Source organism: Pinus tabuliformis, chromosome 1_2, assembly GCF_031772625.1.
Source record: "Pinus tabuliformis cultivar Carrire ecotype Pingquan chromosome 1_2, CPIR1, whole genome shotgun sequence".
Classification (NCBI taxonomy): domain Eukaryota; kingdom Viridiplantae; phylum Streptophyta; class Pinopsida; order Pinales; family Pinaceae; genus Pinus; species Pinus tabuliformis.
In genome coordinates, this window is record NC_142298.1 from 732212406 (window position 1) to 732223516 (window position 11111).

Genomic DNA, 11111 nt, shown 5'->3' on the forward strand with positions numbered 1-11111 from the left:
ACAAGCTGCTACAGGAAACTTCTACAAGATGTCCTAGTTTGCTACAGGATGTCCTAGTTTGCTACAGGATGTCCTGGTTTTCTACTGGAAGTTAGCTAAAAGCTTTAGGAGGGAAAGAATGGTGGAATGAGTTGTTTGAGATATGTATGAAAATGATAGGAGGTGTAGGGAAGGTGCAAATTGCTCGAGGCTAAGCCCAACACTTCAGGGAGGTTGGATTTGCCTAAGGTGGTTGCTCACGGTGGCTACAAAACAGAGATTTGGACTATGGGCTGGTATGCCTTGGTAGAAGGTGGAGAAGACTTAGGTGAAGCTAGTTGGATGAGTTCCTCCCTGTAGATCAACAATCCCTGCAACAAAACATGTTTTTCTCTTCATTTATGCATCGCTACATATCAACATGGAAAAGATGAATTAAATTTGAGAAAGCTAATCTATCTATTTCTAATGACAAGATCTATGAAACATAATGCCTTTTTAAGCTATAACAAACTCAAGAAACAAAATAACAACTGCAAGTGCTTCCAAGAAATCATAAATAATGATCTATCTAAAAATGAACCCTAAGCTATGCAATGACCAAAAGACAACTCTATTTTTGGGGCTGTGAGAATGGGACCCTCTAATCATGATCCCATGAGGGAGATGAGGAAGAGGCCATTGTCACAAGCTTTTCTAGAGTACCTTCCTTCACTACTGCACCTTTGATCTACTTCTTCAAACTAATGGAAACAAGATTAAGCAATCATTCAAATACTTGTTAATCTAAACAAAACATAAATAACTTCAACAAATAACTATCATTTTAATCTAAGAATACAGATACAAAAAAGAGGAACTTCTACTACTAGGGTTGGGCCCTAACCCAAGAGATTAATCCCTTTGAGTCAACTCAGTGCTGGATCAAGGTAAAATTTCTCATTACAATAATAGTCACAATGTTTTAGTTCAAATTGCCTCTTGGCTACATTAAAAAATCGAATCCTAATGAGTCCCTTGGCTCTCTTATTTATACAAGACTGGAGCTCCCAACATCTCCCTATAAAATAGGGAGACTTGTCTCCCTAACTCAAGAATGAATATTTCTTATCTTTAACTACCTTGGTTTCCAATGGACTCAGCTTGCTTGGCTACTAGTAACTCCAAGCTAATGAGATATGATAGTGGAATCTTCAAATGGTTTAAAGAGTTAAGGAGGGAGACCAATCTCATAAAATATCTCTTTCTTGCCCACTTCAATTTCTTGCACTTAAGTCAACCCAAAACTGCTCCAATTCCTGCATTTAATACATATTAGGCCACATGATATAATAACTCACCTTCACCCTTCTCACTAAGAAAAATATAACAAATATGTAAATAAGTGTGAGAAAAGTCAATTTAATAATATGGAGAGTGGCATTGTGAACCATATAGTTTACCTATTGATGAGCCCCATCAACATGTCTGAGATTTTTGTTGTAAATTGTGAATTAAATTCCACAGAGCAGTAAAGTAGGTTTATGTCTTGTGATTTTGATTAAAACTTCATCGGCAGTTGCAAATCTACAATCTAATTTCTACAACAGATCTTTTTTATACATATAATTTTCCATCTGCATCTTCCACAACTCGTAGTTTTAGCTATTAAATTTCTCGACCCTAAACCTACCATTTCCTGCCATTTCTCTAACTCAAACTAGGAACCCTTCTCTCCTGCTAGTTTATCATCCAAATAAACCTTCGGCTTTGATACCAGTTGTTAGAAATTAATTAACAGAGCAATGAAATACATAAAATATTGTGGAAACACGAGTACATAATTTCATAGAATAAGAGAGACACAGATATACGTGGTTCACCCAATTTGGGCTATATCCATGGAAAAAAAGGCATTCCTTCCTTTTATATTATCCAACAAAATGAAGAGATACAACCTACATCAGATCTGCTGTAATTTCCTCTTCACTCTCACACAATCTCCTCTCTCTTTCTTGTTCAAAATAATAATCCACATTCGTAATACAATTCCCTCACTTAAACTGAGGGATTTCCTTCTAGATAAAAAAAACCCCTATATTAAACATAACTTCTACCATCAGATCATTTGCTTAATGAATGACCTAGATTGACTACGAAATTACAATATTTTACAAGGCAAATTTTCATCTATTTTTAGCTTTGGGGGAACTGCCCTTGAACCCCCACTAGTGGGGGGCTCCAAACATGCAGCGACCCCCCTGGACCCCCAGGCAACAATAGTGGGGGAAAAAACCCCCCACACCCCCCCATCGGGGATTGGGATCAAAATGCGACTGAAACAAGACCTCTGAATTAGGAAGATAATCAGGCTCCACATCCAACACTTAGTCACTAGAGGATCTCCCTCCAACCTCAAGATATATGTGTGGCTTCCCCACCAGGTAAGGCCATGACCCTCTAATTTCAGTCGTGCAAATGAAATATTTTGTTCCTCCTTAATATGATGAACACTGAAATACTCTTTTAATTGTTGCGACCAGTGATTTAGATTCCATTAGAGGAAATTTAAGCCTAAAAGTGCCCATGAAATTTTCATGTACATAATATATAAACCAATCAAAATCCTTTAAATTTAAAAAGAGGTGCATGTAAATATTTTGGAGCGAAAACAGAAAAAACTACTTTTTTTTCATTCTCTTTTTAGTTTATCTCCTTCTAGGTTTACTCAAATTTCAAGTGTAGACACTCGTTGGATGCATAATTAAATTCCACATCCTTCAAGTACCCATTATGCATACTTTTGAGAAGACCCATATTAATAAAAATTGAAGATATATTAAAAAAGTGTATTCCAACACGTTTTTTTAATGTAGCTTCAATTTTTATTAATGTGGGTGTTCTCAGAAGTATGTATAATTGGTACTCGTTGGATGTGGAATTTAATTCCGCATTCAATGAGTGTCTATACTCGAAATTTGGGTAAATCTGCAAGGAGATAAGCCAAAACTACAATTAAAAAAAGTAGTTTTCTTATTTTCCCTCCAAATTTCATAACTTTAATTTTATTATTTTAACTATTATTTTATTATTTTTCCTTAGGAGGCCAATTTTAGGCATAAATTTCCTCTAATGAGAGCATCGATCTCACCTTGGTGTGGCTTGATATTGTCTTTCGCTTCCATTTTGAATAGGGACTATGAATGGTTCACAACACTTGAAATCGGTTGATCTCTTTCATGTCCTTTCTTTGGTTGGTTCTCCATTTCTTCTTGATCTCTTGATCTCCCCTCAGATTTTTCCTCTACATTAGAACCCCCACCTTCTTTGAGTAGCTCAAGCTTATTATTCAGGTCTGATATGAGGAGATTCCAATTACAACCTATATCTGCAACTTATGCTTCCAACTACAAAACCTCTCATTGACATGATTAGGAGGGTTATTCATATATTTGTTGACCATGATTAGGATTTTATGACTTTTGGCTTAACCAATATAGATCCCCCGAAAATATCCATAATATACCCAAAGAATCCTTCTGTAATACTAATATGATTCGTAAAATTCAGTGGATATTTCATTGGACAGTTCATCACAATAAACTTGATAAAACTATATTTAAAATTCTGAAATCTACATTATTAGGGTTTTATTTCTCTTTAGGTTTTCGAGTTTATAGATTACTGTTAATTATGTATGCATGTAAATTAAAATTATGCATAAAATAGAGAACAATGAAATAAAAAATCACAAACCATGATTTGACACAAGATATAACCTAGGAAACCCTTTTGGGAGAAGAACCTAGCTAGAAGTTGAGGTCACTATGCTCTCTTTCTCTAAGTAGAAAATGACTGTCAATTCAAAGAAGTATGGCCTATGGCCCAAGGATACTATAGTGCAAAAATCCTTTCTGTGTTCTCTCTACTTGTCTCTCTTGGCTATTTTTTCTCATCTATGGAACAAATGCACTCGAAAAGAATGGAACCCCTTTTCCTCCTAGTAGCATGTTTATAACACAATCGATAACCTACTAGTGGTTAGGTTTCACTACCTCCACTCTTAACCAAAGTTACAATATGGAATATTCTAGAGTCTTCCTCATAATAATGATGTGGCTAACCCCTTTTCTATGAATAATGAGGGTTTTCATGGCATTCTAAAAAATTATGATGGCCAAAATAGGAAGGCCAACTTCTGAGTGGCATAACTTTTGCATAGGGACTGCGATTGAAGTGATTCTTGCGTCGTTGGAAATTTATACATATGTAGAATATTAAAAAAAAGTTTGGAACTAAAGAAACACATTTTTATCTCTAAAAAAAATTATTTGATGCCTCAAAATTCTCCTAAAAGGTTTTAGACCCCAATTTTCCAAACTGGATCCCGCTATTAAAAATGGTCTTGTGAGTTGGTTCATCCACTTTTTCCACTCTAAAAGCATCAATATGGATGAAAAATAATATAATGATCCAATATGGATGTGTGTGTGTGTGTGTGTGTGAGAGAGAGAGAGAGAGAGAGAGAGAGAGACTAGGTATGTAAGAAGATCTAAGAGAGAGAGAAGCCTTAGTGTGCTCCACTTGGTCGCAGTTCTAACACAAGTGTGATAAGTATAAATGATATATGAACTAGTCATCATCTCCAACGTCTTCTTCACAAGATTAATCTCCCGAAAAAGATGTCATATTTTCCTTACGTAGCTTTTCTTAGGGTTTCCTAATGACTCATAGTGATTTAGTTCAAAAAGGAAAGTATAAAGAGAAGAGTACAATGTTGATCATGAATGAAAGGAATCTCACCTTCCTTTATTTACATGAGGAATAAGGAAGGCTAATAACACATATGTGGTCCAAACCTATAAACAACCTATAATAACACATGTGGAACACTACACTGCAAGAGTACACATGTCAAAATGCAAGGTAGTGTCAACCACAAGAAATCCTCCATGCAAGGCCACTCCATGAGATGTGTTTAACACTCCTCCTACAAGTCTCCAAATTATTCATCGATTCTCATAAGCCATGTACTTCATGAAGTACACTCCCCTTGCATAAACACTATAAGGACTTGGTAAGCCTATAGCCAACTTCAAGCCCCATACATGAATCCAAACTACCATGAGTTGTATAGTGTCAAATTCCCTACTCTAAGATGCAAAATTCTCTTCCTCCTAAGTTGTGCATTCTCTAAGAAAGCAACCCTCTTCATATGGTCATCATATAGGATGTCACATAAGGTATCAAGAGAACTCTAATTCACTATGGAAGAATGCCAAACAGGCACCCAAATGAGGTGAAGAAATAATCGAGTAAGTCATCTCCAATGTGCCAATCCATCATAGACCATATCCCATGTGAAAATCCATCTTAGAACATATAGGGGTCAAACATACACCATATACCACAAATCTCATGAAGCACCCTCAAGCATAGTGTAAACACTTTCCTAGTAACCTAAAAGCTAACATTAATGTAACAAATGATCGAAAAAAAAGATTGTATAACTCCAAACTAAGAAAATGAAGGTTGTGGTGAAGACCATAAATTTCAAACCCATGGGGGATGGAGGTTTGTTATACTCAATGATTTGTAATTTCAACCTGATTCACTAACAAATTTCAAGTTTGGAAAGTTTACCTTCATGGAATAAAGTAGAGTGCTTTTTATTTTGAAATTTTTAAAATGTTTTATAATTAATACATAATTATGCGAATGATAAATACGATTCCCCCATCAATATCAATATGTAGTGTGTTTTGAAGATGAAAAATACAATTGGAAGAAATTAATCTCATGGAAATTTTGGTTTGCATCTATTATAATTCGTTAATGTAGGAATGGCTTGGTAAAGCACCGTGTTTGTATTCATAAGCATCTAACATTTCTTGACATCTATTATAATAAATGCTAATTTAAAATTGGTTTTTCTTGACATCTATTATAATAAATGCTAATCTAAAATTGGTTTTCAGAATAAGTGACATTAGAGACATGAATAAATGTGATAGACTATCTAGAAATAATTTATTCACATAAATACTTCTTAAGGAAATGGGGTTACATAAACGTGAAATGTTATTCAATTGTGAAACCAATAGCCAATATTCTAGGTGAAAACTCAAGGGATGAATACAAAGGTCTATAAAATCGGTTAATAATCCAATCACGACATCATATTGTTCTTTCATTATTGATCACAAGACTAGTGCACATGCCACTAAAATGTAAAAACTCATGGGATTGTGAGTGCAAGGACTTCAAAATATTATATGGTAATAAGTAGGTTTACCTCTACAAATGGGAATAAATTCTGAGAATCAGATACAAATCAAAATAAAACCCCTAAACAAAAATGTATATTGTAAAAAAGTGTATGGGGATATATTATGAGAATTAGATAAAAATTAAAATAAAGCACATGAAACAATAATATACATTGTAGAAAAATGTAATAAGATTGTTGAAATATGGCAACAAGAATATTCCAATTTAATTTGTCTTTGAATTAAATTGTGAATTAAAATCAATTTAGTCTTAACAGTTACTTGGAAATAATTATTTATTTATTTTTTAAATTAATTAGTTGGATAAATTCAAGTTAGAAGTCTTTCTGAAGTCATGCAAGAGTTATCCCTTAAATTAAGGAGATAATATTGAGTTATATTTGAGTTTAGTTAACTCAGTTTACTGAGTTAAGTCCAATTAAATTAGTTCCAAACTATTTGAGGAACTAATAGTGAGTTAATGTTAGGCCCCTATACTACTAGTGTAACCCCTATTGTTATTAGTACAACCCACTTATTATATTGATGTACCCATGTAGTGCCCATATTGTTGTTATTGTGCCACATAGAAGCCCACTATTGTTATTATTGTGCCCTTACATTATTATTGCTATGTCGGCTCTGATTATGTTATGACCCCTTAGACACCTATATATAGAAAGGAGGTCTTTTCATTTGTATCATCCAAGAATTGTTCATTTATGTAATGTAAAGGAGGTTTCCCTCTTGAAGAGGTTGAATTCTAAGGCGTTGATCTATCTTTTCTATCTTTTCTTGAGTTGGTTTCATAACATTTGGTATCAGAGCTTTGGATTCTAGGGTTTCGCTGCTCCAAACAGGTCATCGTGGAATTTTCACTATAATTTTTTTTCTGCGACATTTCAGAAGTTGCAAAAAAAACCCATTTGAGAAGAAATCATGCTGAACCTTGGGTCCGAATTTCAGAGCTTTTTGCGCGATATTTATGGAGATATGATCTGAGGAAGTTGGTCTTTTTGCAGACTCCTGAATTACATTCAAAACAGGTAACCTGAGGAAAATCGTCATAACTTTCTCTCTGGGGATCAGATTGAAATTTCATAAGAAGGCACAGAAAGAGGACGGACTTTAGTTTCTTGTGTGTGTGTTTCATATTCAAAGGTTGAAACAGTGACTCGTGGTACGTCGTACAAGTTCGCTCTACTGAACTAGTCTAAAAGCAAGTCAATGTGGGAGATTTCACATAACTCTTCCTTGGAGAATCCAATTTGGCTCAGACTTGTGGCATTGGAAAGAGGACACAGAAGGCTACTACAAGTAGCAATTTCAGAACTGGATGATCCGAAATTACAGAGATACATCAGATTCAATCTCAGGCTTCTATAAAGTGAAAAAAAAGGTGTGTAGTTTTTTTTTTTAATTTTTGTGTAAGCTTGGTTTAACGGAATTCAAAGGGAATAGTAAAGCATTATTATCGGTAACTAATGCCCCGAGGAAAAAAAATGAAAACACCTAGTAAGGAACCTGAAAGCTCTAGCATGACTCATGAAGAAGAGGAAGAAATGCTACATGATATATCAAAATTACAAGAACAAGTGCAACAAATGTCACGCTCACAAAAGCTAACAGAAGCTAAGATAAGTGGCGTGGAATCTAAGATAAAGGGCATGGCAGCTAAGATGGATGATTCGAAGACAGATTTGAAGAGAGACATGGCAGATTTGAAGATAGATTTGAAGACAGACATGGAAGAATTGAAGAAGTTGCTACAAGAAAGGGTCACTAATGGTGAAAAGGTAGTAAAGGAAACTCATGATGAGAACAAAAGAAATGTTAATCATGATTCCATAGATGCTAACGTTGGATCGAAGAATCACCATATTCCAAAAATCGATATGAGGAAGTTTGATGGCAAGGATCCCGCCACATGGATATTACAGATGGAGCAATTCTTCGATCTCAATAATGTGCAAAATGCACAAAAGGTACGTATGGAAACTGTATATTTGGAACCAAATCAGTTTGTATGGTATCAATGGCTTTGCTCTCGTAAACAATTTATCACTTGGGCAATTTTTACAGAAGAATTGATAGCACATTATGAAGATACAAAAAGCAACACTTTTTTAGCCAATTGATAAGTCTCAAACAAAAGGGTTCAGTAATGGAGCACATTGAGGAGTTCCAAAAATTGAACATAAGGGTAAAAGATATTCCAGAGGAGCATAGGATTGACGTGTTCATAGGGTCTTTAAAGGATAATATCCAACATGATGTTCGCCTTTGGGAACCTGATTCATTAGAGAAGGCATTCAGGTTAGCAAGAAAAATGGAAAGCAAAATTATGGCAACCAGGAAGCATACCACTCACAACTATAAAGACGGAAGTGTTGTTGCCCCCAGTCTTCCACAACCTATAAGGTTGACACCACAACAATTGGAAGAAAAAAGAGCAAAAGGGCTTTGTTACAGTTGTGATAGCAAATACACTAAAGGTCATAAGTGTGCTGAGAAGAAATTATTCTACATAGATTGTGAAGAGGAAGAAGAAAAGGAGCAAGAAACATCAAAAGAAGATGATATACGCCAGGACCCTACCTTAGAGAAAGAAGAAATGAATCAGACCATATCTTATAAAGCATTGGCAAGAATTACCACTCCTCAAACTCTCAATATAGAAGGACATATCAAGAAGAAAAAGGTGCAAGAAGTGAAAGATCACATCGAGAAAGAAGAAATGAATCCAACCATATCTTATAATTCATTGGTCGAAATTACCACTCCTCAAACTATCAAGATAGAAGGACATATCAAGAAGAAAAATGTTCAAGAAGTGAAATATCACATCGAGCATCAAGAAATGAATCCGACCATATCTTGTAAAGGATTGGAAGAAATTAACACTCCTCAAACTCTAGAGATAGAAGGATATATCAAGATGAAAAAGGTTCAAGCAGAGAAAGATCACATCCAGCATCAACAACAAGTTCTCTAACTTTTAAAGGATAATGCCACTTCAGTGCAAAATCAAATGAAACAACGGGTAGATCAACATCATAGTGAAAAATGTTTTGATGTAGGTGATTGGGTATTTTTACTGCTACATCTCAAGCAAGCTAATTATGAGAAGGAAATGTTGAAAATACTACATGCACTTAAAAAATGGCGACCTTACCGAATGGGAAGACTCTTCAAGGATGAGGCTGTGGAAGCATTGTTTTGTGCTATTTCTATTATCCAACCAGATTGGATAAACGAAGCAAGGGATGAATGGAAGAAGGACAAAGAAGTGTGGCCACTTATTCAAAAGTTGCAAAAGATCCCAATTCAAACAATATCGCTAGAAATTGAAGAGGAAGGAAAAATCATATTGGAACTTGAAGCAATCACAGAAACAAGAACCCAACAACTACAAAATCAATCAATTTCAGAGTATCTCATCAAGTGGAAGAACTTATCTGCTGAAGATTCCACATGGGAGGACACGAATTTTATACAGAAGCATCAAGAACTACTCAAGCGTTGAGGAAAACGCTTTTTGAAGGAGAGGGGCATGTTAGGCCCCTATACTACTAGTGTAACCCCTATTGTTATTAGTACAACCCACTTATTATATTGATGTACCCATGTAGTGCCCATATTGTTGTTATTGTGCCACATAGAAGCCCACTATTGTTATTATTGTGCCCTTACATTATTATTGTTATGTCGGCTCTGATTATGTTATGACCCCTTAGACACCTATATATAGAAAGGAGGTCTTTTCATTTGTATCATCCAAGAATTGTTCATTTATGTAATGTAAAGGAGGTTGCCCCCTCGAAGAGGTTGAATTCTACGGCGTTGATCTATCTTTTCTATCTTTTCTTGAGTTGGTTTCATAACAGTTAACAATCAGTTGATGCATTAATGCACTCAACTAGCGCTACTCCAGTGAACAAAAGATTCCCTCATCAGAAAATCATGCATGTCTGTTCTGAGAAATACCTAGTTGAGTTTAATGTTCAAGGACAATGTACCATCAGTTGCATGTGTTTTCTCATGGAGAAAACTCATGCAGACAGTCAAGGATTCATCCTTGAGGATTGCGCAGGTTTGAAGGCTTGTTTTTCCACTTTGTAATAGGATAATCATCCACAAGGAACAACGCAAGGAAATAGGAGCTTGGAGGGTAGAGAGGAAGGTTGGAGAGAAGCCAAGATTGCATGTGAGCATCTGTGAGGATTGTATAGAGAGCTAGCTAGCTGTGAGAGCTAAGGTTTTGTATTATTCCTATGTGTTTCCACCATGTATGATAATACAATAGTGTGGGGTTTTGTTATCTGAGACTTTCCCCAAAGTATGTTCATGTGTATTGTGCCATTGATTCTTCTTCTTCTGGTTATATTGTTCAGCTTGATCTTTAAGCTTCCGCAAATTGATAGTAGAAGTAGGTTATAGTATTCTGATTTGATTTATATTACATTATCGGGTTAACCTATCACAAATTTTCTACATGGTATCAGAGCTGTGAACAGTATACTGAGAAGAGAATTCGAAGTTTGAAGTTCAGGGTTGCAGGTGCAATTCGAATTCATATCATACTTCAAGGTTGGCCAATGGTGTTTTATGGCTTGAGACTCGAGTATGCCTTGGAAGGTAGCTCGAATTACATAGCATGGAAAGATAGAATGGAGGTTGTATTAGAAGACAATGGCTTGGAGGAATTCATTGATCAAGAAATCCCAAAGCCAACATCAACTAATGCACAAGAGTTGGCTGAGTGGAAGAAGCGTGTGGCGAACACAAGACAGATCATCCTTGAGGGAGTTCGAGACCATATTGTCTCAAGTCTCCATGGGAAGGATGCTACATTTTCAATGTGGAAGACATTGAAGGACCTCT